Source organism: Elephantulus edwardii, unplaced genomic scaffold (genome assembly GCF_000299155.1).
Source record: "Elephantulus edwardii isolate Elephantulus edwardi_28Jun2011 unplaced genomic scaffold, EleEdw1.0 scaffold00126, whole genome shotgun sequence".
In the NCBI taxonomy this organism is placed as follows: domain Eukaryota; kingdom Metazoa; phylum Chordata; class Mammalia; order Macroscelidea; family Macroscelididae; genus Elephantulus; species Elephantulus edwardii.
The window spans coordinates 8,383,327-8,392,637 of record NW_006399876.1 but is presented as its reverse complement, the minus strand read 5'-3'; the positions used below and the strand labels follow the sequence as shown (position 1 = coordinate 8,392,637).

At 44.6% G+C, this 9,311-nt stretch overlaps 1 pseudogene; it reads left to right on the top strand.

The window, feature by feature from the left end:
• The first annotated feature begins 2,369 nt into the window (after positions 1-2,369).
• LOC102851992 lies at positions 2,370-3,458 on the top strand (annotated as a pseudogene).
• Positions 3,459-9,311: the final 5,853 nt, after the last annotated feature.

Here is a 9,311-nt window from a genome sequence, read left to right as displayed (position 1 = left end):
GTCAAATGCCTTTGCATAATCAATGAAACACAGATAGACATTCTTCTGGTATTCCCTGCTTTCAGCCAAGATCCATCTAACATCAGCAACGATATCACTAATCTTTATATCTGTGGATAATCCCAGTTGTGAATGGGTTTTCTTTTGCGTTAATGAGACAGGATTAATGTAAGGTGTTTCTGAAAGCAATCTCTTTTGAGATAGGAAAGAGATTAGACATCAAACAAGAGAAGCAGAGATTGTGTAAGATGGCAAAGCACAGGGAGATCTCCAAGTGACCAGGAAACAAGCTGAAGAGCCAAGGCCTCCCCCACAGGCCAGAGAGAAAGAGACAGGCTTCCCCTACAGCCAGCACCCTGAATCTGGACTCCTGGCCTCCAACACCGTGACAAAATAAATTCTGTTTGTTAAAGGCATATGATTGTGGTATTTATGTTATAATAGTGTTAAGAGAATTAAGAGAACTCTGGTGGCCTATTGGCAAGAAGCTGGACTGCAACTTCAGAGGTAAGCGGTTTGAATCCACCAGATGCTCTGCTAGAGATGGAGGGACAATCTCCTGCACCAGTCAGATTCGATTTGATGTTACAAACACAAAAAAACAATAAAATTTAAAAAATAGAATTTGGTAACAAAAGACACTATCAAACAGAGACTTAGAACGTATTGTATTGGAATCTGATAAGAGAAAAAGGCTGGAAGAATTTTTAAGGTCCCTGATAGTAATGTTACTATTAATGTTAATTATAACATTACTATTTTTGTTGACTACTGTAGAGTCAGAACTGACCCACAGCTGACCCTTCAGCAGGTTTTCAGAGGTAGTTTAATCACATGGAAGGAGTTTGTCCATCTTTCTCCCACAGAGCAGCTGATCAATTCGAACTGCATGCCTTCAGGATTGCAGGGCAGCTCCTTACCAGTAGGTCCCCACAGCTCCCTATTAGGAATTGCTTTTATTATTTCTTCTACTAAGATTAATAGCAGACTATTTATGAGAAGTCTCAGGTCAACGTAGCCCCAAATGCTTAACCAGTCCATAATTTCTAAGATTAACAGTTCCATCCATCAGTTCCCCAATTCCTTTATAGCCCTTGGGCTCAGTGATTCTCTACAAGATCCTCCCGAGATTAAGACCCATCAGGGGAGTGACTCACATGATTAAAAGTATACAGGCCAGTTTTGCAGAAACTGGTGAGCAGTGGACCACGCTGGATGCAACTGGATGCTTAGTCCATTGTACATGATTTCTCAGTACTCATCCTCTAGCAGGCTTGGGCTGAGTTAACCCAGTCACTCTGCTGTTCTTGTGTTGGTGTTTTCACACACAACCACAATCTGGAGAGAATGCTATTATATTGGTCCCACAGCTGCTGATGATTTGTAAGACCATGTGTCCTCAGTTAAGGAAGCTGGAGATCATTTCCCCAGCGGGGACTAGGAAAGCCGATTATCAAGGTTTCTGACACCACAGGCACCTTAAAGATTCTTCCAACTTCTGTCTATATTTGTTCCCATTAAAAAAAAAGATGATTCAATAAAAAGTGGAAATTATCAAACAATATCATTAAACATTATAAGCAATCAAGATCTTGCTCAAGGTTACTAAAACTGACCAGAACAATGCATTGACAGAGAAATGCCAGAAATACAAGGTTTACTCAGAAGAGACCATAACATCGAACATATTGTTGCTGATGTCAGATGGATCTTAGCTGAAAACAGAGGGTACCAGATGGATGTCTATCTGTATATTACTGTCTATGCAAAGGCACTTGAGGATCATAACAAATTATGACTGAGAACAACGGGAACCCTGGAACATGTAATTATGCTCTTGTGAAACCTGTACCTAGACCAAGAAGAGCCTAACAGCCAAGGGAACACTGCATGGTTCAAATCAAGAAAGATGTACATCGGGTCTGTATCCTTTCTCCACACTTAACCTGTATGCTGAGCAAATCATTTAAGAAACAGGTCTTTATAATGAAGAATGTCCTATCAGAATAGAGCAAGGTTCACGAACAACCTACATTCCACAGATGATGCAGCCTTGCTTGCTGAAAGTGAGGAGAGTTTAAACTTCTAGCTGCAGATCAAAGACCACAACCTTTATTATGGGTTGCATCTCAACATCAAAAAGACAAAAATTCTCACCACTGGGCCAATAGGCTATGTATGATAAATGCAGAAAACATTGACATTGTCAACAATTTCATCTTACTTGGATCTACCTTTTGTACCAGCTGTCAAGAAATCAAACAATTGGCAAATGCGTGAGTCCGTGCGGCATGGAGCTGCCAAGGCCTTGCTAGGCCCCAGGTGTAATGCAGTGAAGCATCAGCCTAGAATCGGATCAAAGCTTCCAGATGGCTGACCAAGACCCTGCAGGCATTAGCCTCCTCCAACAGATGGTGGCTTCAGACACTGGGGAGATAGTCACCCCTCTCTTTATGACACCCGTGGACGTGGTAAAGGTGCAGTTGCAGTCCCAGTACCCTTCGGGGGGTGGTGAAATGATACCTCCCTCCAAACTGTGGAGCATCTCCAACACCAAACTGTCATCCCCTCTCCAGCCTTCCAGGAAGTGCCTCCTGTACTGCAATGGTGTCCTGGAGCCAGCATACCTGTTCGCAAATGGGCCCCGCAGTGCCACCTGGTTTCAGGATCCCGCCCACTTCATGGACACTGGGGACACCTTTGTGAAGATTGTGAGGCATGAGGGCACCAGGACCCTATGTGAAGCAGCCTCGCAGGCACCCTTCTGATGACAGTGCCGGCCACTGCTATTTACTTCACAGCCTATGAGCGACTCAAGACCTTCCTTTGTGGCAAAGCTTTGACCTCTGACCTCTATGCCCCCATGGTGGCCAGAGCTCTGGCCCGTCTGAGCACAGTGACTGTGGTCAGCTCCCTCGAGCTGGTGTAGGCAAAGCTGCAGGCTCAGCATGTGTTCAGCTGGAGCTGGGGACCTGTGTCCAGCCTGCAGTCACTCAGAGAGCCTAATGTTGTCTGTGACTGGGCTGGGAGCCCACTGCCCTTCAGTATGTGCCCTTCTCAGCTCTGTGTTGGTTCAAGTACAAGCTGGTGAAGAGCTGGGATGAGGGGATGCAGGCTAGGGAACCAGAAATCTGAGGGCATCAGCTCCGTGACTGGTGACTGGCGGCATCTCAGGGACAGTGGCAGTCATCCTGACTCTGTCTTTTGACATGGTGAAGACTCAGCACAAGGTCCAGCTGGGAGTGATGGAGGCTGTGAGTGAGGCCCACGTGTGGACTCTGCCTGGCTGCTGCTGCAGAGGGTCTGGGCTGAGTTGAGGACCAAGTCGACGACTCTTTGCTGGCTTCCTCCTGAGGATAATAAAGGCCACCCTTTCCGGTGCCATCACGGTCAGCGCTTATAAGTTAGGCAAAAGCTTTTTCCAGAAACTCAACCAGGAGCGGCTGCAGGGCCATTGAAAGGCGACAAGGGTTAAGGACCTGCTTCATGGATGGGATGCAGGCAGGAGACTTAGGCAACTGCCTGATCTTTAGCACTGAGGGGTGGGACACTGCTTCCCTTCCCCCATCTGGGTCCTCAGAGCCCCCTCAGACATGACTTTTTCCTTTCTGTTCCCTATTCCTGAGGCTCAAAGATCATCAAGTTCCCCCCCCCCCAAGTTCAAGGCCAAATCCACTGTTTGCTCACACCCTCATTTCCCTGGTTTTTTTTTGTTATAACTAGATATGCCCCAAGGAACCAAGCACGCTGGCTGGGCTTGCCTCAGTCTTCCCACCTTCATTAATCCCTTATGTCTAAATATATTTTTTTAAGAAAAAAAAATCAAAAGACATATCCCTTTGGGAAAAATCTGCTGTCAAGTTCCTCTCTAAAGTGATAAAAAGCAACAATGTCAGTTTAAAGACGTGAACTTGATCCAAGCCATGGTCTCTTCAGTTACTTACTATGCATCTGAAAGTTGGACAATGACTAAGGATAGGAGAATCAATGCTTTTGCATTGTGATGTTGGAGAAACATACTGAATATCCCATGGACTGTCAAAATAACAAACAAGTACATCTTGTAGAAAGTGCAACCAGGGTGCTTCTTGGAGGAAAGGATGGTGACGTTTTGCCTCACGTATTTTGAGCACATTTTTAGGAGGGACCAATTCTTGGCAAAGGACTGATCATGCTTGGAAATGTGGAGGGTCCGCTCTCAGTAAAATAGATTGACACAGTGACTGGAGGTGGTTGTTGTTGTTAGTCGAGTCGCTTGCGACTCATAGCGACCCTATGTACAACAGCCCTAAACTCTGCCCTGTCCTGGGCCAATCGCACTGTCTCTGACAGACACTCCCATCCCGATTACCCCAGTCACTGAATCAATCCAACTCATAGAGGGCCTTCCCCTCCTGTGCTTTCCCTCTAGCCTCCCAAGCATGATGTCCCTCTTCAAGGACTGGTCTCTCCTCACAACATGTCCAAAGTATGTCACACGAAGCCCCAGAATCCTTGCCTCCAAGGAGCCACCCAGTTTAACCCTCTCCAGGATGAATCTGTTTTCCTAGCAGTCCATGGTATTCTCAATACTCCTCTCCAGTGTAAAGGCCATTGACCAAATGGTCAGACAAGAGTGAATTATTTTAAAGAATTGAGAGTGAATGTCAGTTGTTTTTTTGGTTTGACTTTCTGGGGTGTCTGTTATCCTTTCTTTTCTCCAGTTCTTCCTTTCATAATGGGGATGTCTACATTACATATTCCATGAAACTCTGGTGGCTCAGTGGTAACGAGTTGTGCTGCCAACTCAAAGGCATGTGGTTCAAATCCACCAGCTACTCCGTGGGACAAAGACAATCAACTCCTTCAAAATTTGTTTTTGTGTACTGTCTAGCCACTACTGAATTAGTAACTGACCCTCCAGTGGGTTTTCAGGGGCAGCAGAATAGCAGGAGAGTTGACTGTCCATCTTTCTCCCATGGAGCACTGGCGGATTAGAACCTCATGCTTTTGGGTTGACAGCACAATTCCTTAACTACTAAGCCACCAGGCAACATCATGGTGAATGGAGAAGAGATTGAAACTGTCAACAACTTCATTGAACTTGGACTTACATCCTTGGCACCAGCGGTCAGGAATTCAGGAGACTTATTGCACTGGGAAAATCTGCAGTTAGGGAACTCTACAAATAACTGAGTATCAGTTTGAGGACTAAGGCATGTCTGATACAGACAATAGTCTTTCTGATCACTCACTGTGCATCCGAGATCTGAACAATGAATAAGGATGACAGAAGAAGAATTGATCTCTTTGAGCTGTGGTGTTGAGAAGAGCATATGTCTTCTTCAAACTAATATGTCTTGGAGAGGGTACAGCCAGTGTTCTTTGGCGGCAAGAATGATGAGGCTTCATCTCACATACATCAGGCATGTTGCTAGGAGGTGCTATTCCTTGGAGAAGGACATGATGTTGGGAAGGGTGGAAGGTCAGCGAGGAAGAGGAAGACCCTCAACCAGGTGGATTGACACAGTGACTGCCATCAGTGGGCTAAAATGTGTTAGGAAGTGTGAAGGTGGCACAGGATAGGGTGGAGTTCAGATCTGCTGATAATAGAGTCACTGTGAGTCGTACTTGACTCAACAGCACTTAACAACAACTCAATGGTGCTTAACAATTTCATGGTACTTGGGAAACAGATGTAGATTTCTCAGATTCACAGATGAAGAGAAATTTTGCCCCAGAATGGGCACTTTAAATGTCTCACCTGGAGGCAAGGATTTTGAAGCTCTATCCCACATACTTTGGGCATGTGGCCAGGAGGGACCAGTCCTTGGAGAAGGACATCATGCATGGAAGGGGTAGAGAGGGTGCAAGAGAGGAAGACCCAGGATGAGACATATTGACTCAGTGACTGAGAAAATGGGATTATGTCTGTTGGAGACGACGAGATTGGCTCAGGATAAGGCAGGTTTCAGAGCTAATGTCGCTATGAGTTGCAGGCAACTTGGTGGCACCTGACAACAACAAAGTCTCACCCACATTTAGATGACTCAGAAGATGATTTAAGACTTTTGAGAGGATGTGGCAGTGTGAATGTGGGTTTTATATTTTGGTAAAGGCAACCTTTATTTTAGAATTTAAAAAAATTTAAAAAATGTGTTTTGCATGTGAGTAGGATTTTTGGGGAGCCAAAGGGTGGAATGTTGTATTTTGTATTGTTCCTCCAAAATATATGCTGTAAATACTTCCCTGTATCAGTGACTATAATCCTACTTTGCGGGTGGGTTTCCTTGTTATTTTAATGAGATGGGATTAGCAGAGAATGTTTTAGATCTCCTTTAACATAAAAGGAATTAAATCACAAGCAAGATAAGCAGAGATAGGGGAAGACAGATGTGACAACACATGAGGATTTCAAAGGAATTAGGAAAGAAGCTGAAGAGACAAGACCAGAGTCATCAGAGAGAGGAAACCTTCTTTAAAGCCTCTGGAGTTCTGGTGGCCCAGTGCTCAGGAACTGCACTGCTGACCCAAACGTTCAAAGCTACCAGCTGCTCCATGGGAAAAGGTGGGCAATCTTCCCTGTCATTGATTTACAGACTGAAAACCCATTGGAAGGCCTGTTTATGAATTGGTTCAGACTTGATAGCACATAACAACAAAGTCTTCTAGGCTATTAATGACTAAGGCACACTTGATTCAAGAAGTAGTGTTTTAAAAAAACAAAACAAGTGTTTTAATTGCTTCCTATGCATCTGAAGAGCAACGATGTCAGTCTAGAGACTCAGGTGTGCCCGATACAGGCCATTGTCTTTGCAATTACTTGCTATGTGTCAGAGAGCTGGACAATGACTAAGGACGACAGAAGAATCAATGCCTTTGAGTTGTGGTGCTGCATGAGTGTTGAATATATTGCGACTGCCAGGAGAAAAGGTCAGTCCTGGAGAGGGTGAAACCAAACTATTCGCTGAAGGCAAGGATTTTGAAGCTCTGTGTCCCATACTTTCGGCATGTGGCCAAGAGGGACTAGTCCTTGGAGAAGGACATCATGCTTGGAAGGAGGAGGGACAGTACAGGAGAGGAAGACCCAGGATGAGATGGATTGACACAGTGACTGGAGAAGGGGGATTGGGGCTGTCGGAGACAATGAGATTGGCTCAGGATAGGACAAGGTTCAGAGCTGTTGTACATGTAGGCTTGCTGTGAGTCACAGCAACTTGAGGGCTCATAACAAGAACAACACAATATGCATCTGAAAAGGAGCTCTGATGACCTAGTAAGAAGCTGCACTGCAATCCCAAAAGCACATAGTTCAAATCCACCAGCTGCTCCAGAAGGGTGGGCAATCTTCTGCCATGCCATTTATTGCCTCTGAAAACCCACCGGAGGGTCAGCTAGCGGTCAGTTCTGACTTGATAGCACACAACAATGACACATGCATCTGAAAGTTGCAAGATAAGTTGACAAATAATTTATGCCTTTGTCTTGTGGTGTTGGCAGAGAGTACTGCATATCCCATGGACTGTCAGAAGTACAAATGAATCTATTTTTGAGGAAGTACAAGCGAAGTGTTCTTTAGAGGCAAGGATGAGTAAACATTTTGCCTTACATGCTTTGGGCACACTGGCAGGAGGGGCCAATGCTTGGGAAAAGACATCTTCCTGGGAAGGACAGGTGGTCAAAGAGGGGAAGATCCTCAAAGAGACAGATTGATGGTGACTGTAATGATGGGTATTCAAAAACAACAACAGATCCTTTTGCATAGTTGTTTGTAGGTGTCATTGAGTCGAGTACGACCCAGAGCAACACTATGAACAGAAGACCTGAACCCTGATCCTGTGAACCCTGCTCTATTCTACACCATCTTTACTCTTCCTGACACATAAGAGCCCATTGCAGCAGTCACTTTGTCAATCCTCCCAGTTGAGGGTCTTCCTCTCCTTCACTGGCCCTCCACCCTTCCCAGCATCATGTCCTTCTCCAAGGAAAAACTACTACTAGCAATATGCCCAAAGTATGTGTGGTGAAGCCTCATCATTCTTGCCTCCAACGAACACTCCAGCTGCACCTCTTCAAGATATATCTGTTTGTTCTGGCCGTCCATGGGATGTTCAGTGCTCTTCTCCAACGCCACAGCTCAAAGGCGTCAATTCTTCTGTCATTCTTATTCACTGTACAACTCTCAGACGCACAGCAAATAATTGGAAAGACCATGGCCTGAATCAGACGCACCCTCGTTCTCAAACTGACATCATTACTCCTTAATAATTTGGAGATGGTGGCAATAATTTTATACTTATTTTACATGGTAGCAATAGAAATGTATCTGTTAAATCCATCTGCTTGTGATAGTTCTATTCCAGCAGAGTTAGATAACCCACTTTGAGTCTGCTCAAATCTCACTTTCCAAGTCTGGCTTGTCCTGAGTGTTTATTAAAACTACAGCTTTGGGGGGGGGGTGCAGGGAGAAAAGTGCAACAATGAATAAATGGAAATCCAAAGTCTCTGTAAACTTTCATTAAAATAAATTTGAAATTATAAAAATCACTACAGCAATCATCCCTTAACTCTATTTTACCTACTCTTTCCTGCCCCACCTGAATAGTTATCACTTAACACTCTCTTATTTAATGTGCTTAAGTACTGTGCTTTATAAACTAGGGATATCCTTGTGTCATTCACCAGGTATCGAACACCAAGTCAAGTCATTGCTGTGAGGTTGGACCTGATTCCTAGCAGGCCCTGTAGAGGTTTCTGAAGCTGTAACTCACACGAGGGGAGATTGCTTCTCTTTCTTCAATGGAGCCCTGTGCTCTCAAACTGTCAGGGAGGTGAAATCTCTGGGTTAGCAGTACAGCTCCCTATGGACTATGCCACCAGAGGTTCCTCAACACCAGCAGGTGTTCAAGAAATATTCAACGAGTAGTGAAAGGAATGGGACAACATACAAAAACTGATAATGGCTGGGGAGGAAGGGATAAGATGGAGACATACTTCCAGGACATATTCTTATGTGTTTTGTACCATGTGCTTGCACTAACTTGTAAAATTTCCACTAAAACTTTTAGCTCTATCAAAGAATACAAGAAGTGGGAACTCAAAACTTCAGTTGTTTAAAGGTCTTTCACGATCAAGATCTGACATGTGATGGATGACGTAGGTGCAGAGAAGCTGGGTAACTTGCCCAAAGCTACAGCCAGATTTAAACCTATATCTGCTGACTTGGGGGCCTTATCTCTTAAACATTATGCCAGAGAGCCTCTTGACTTGAGGCACTAGTCAGTTAGCTTAATGTCAAGTGCTAGTTGAGCTAAATTGTGCTGTTCCAAAGG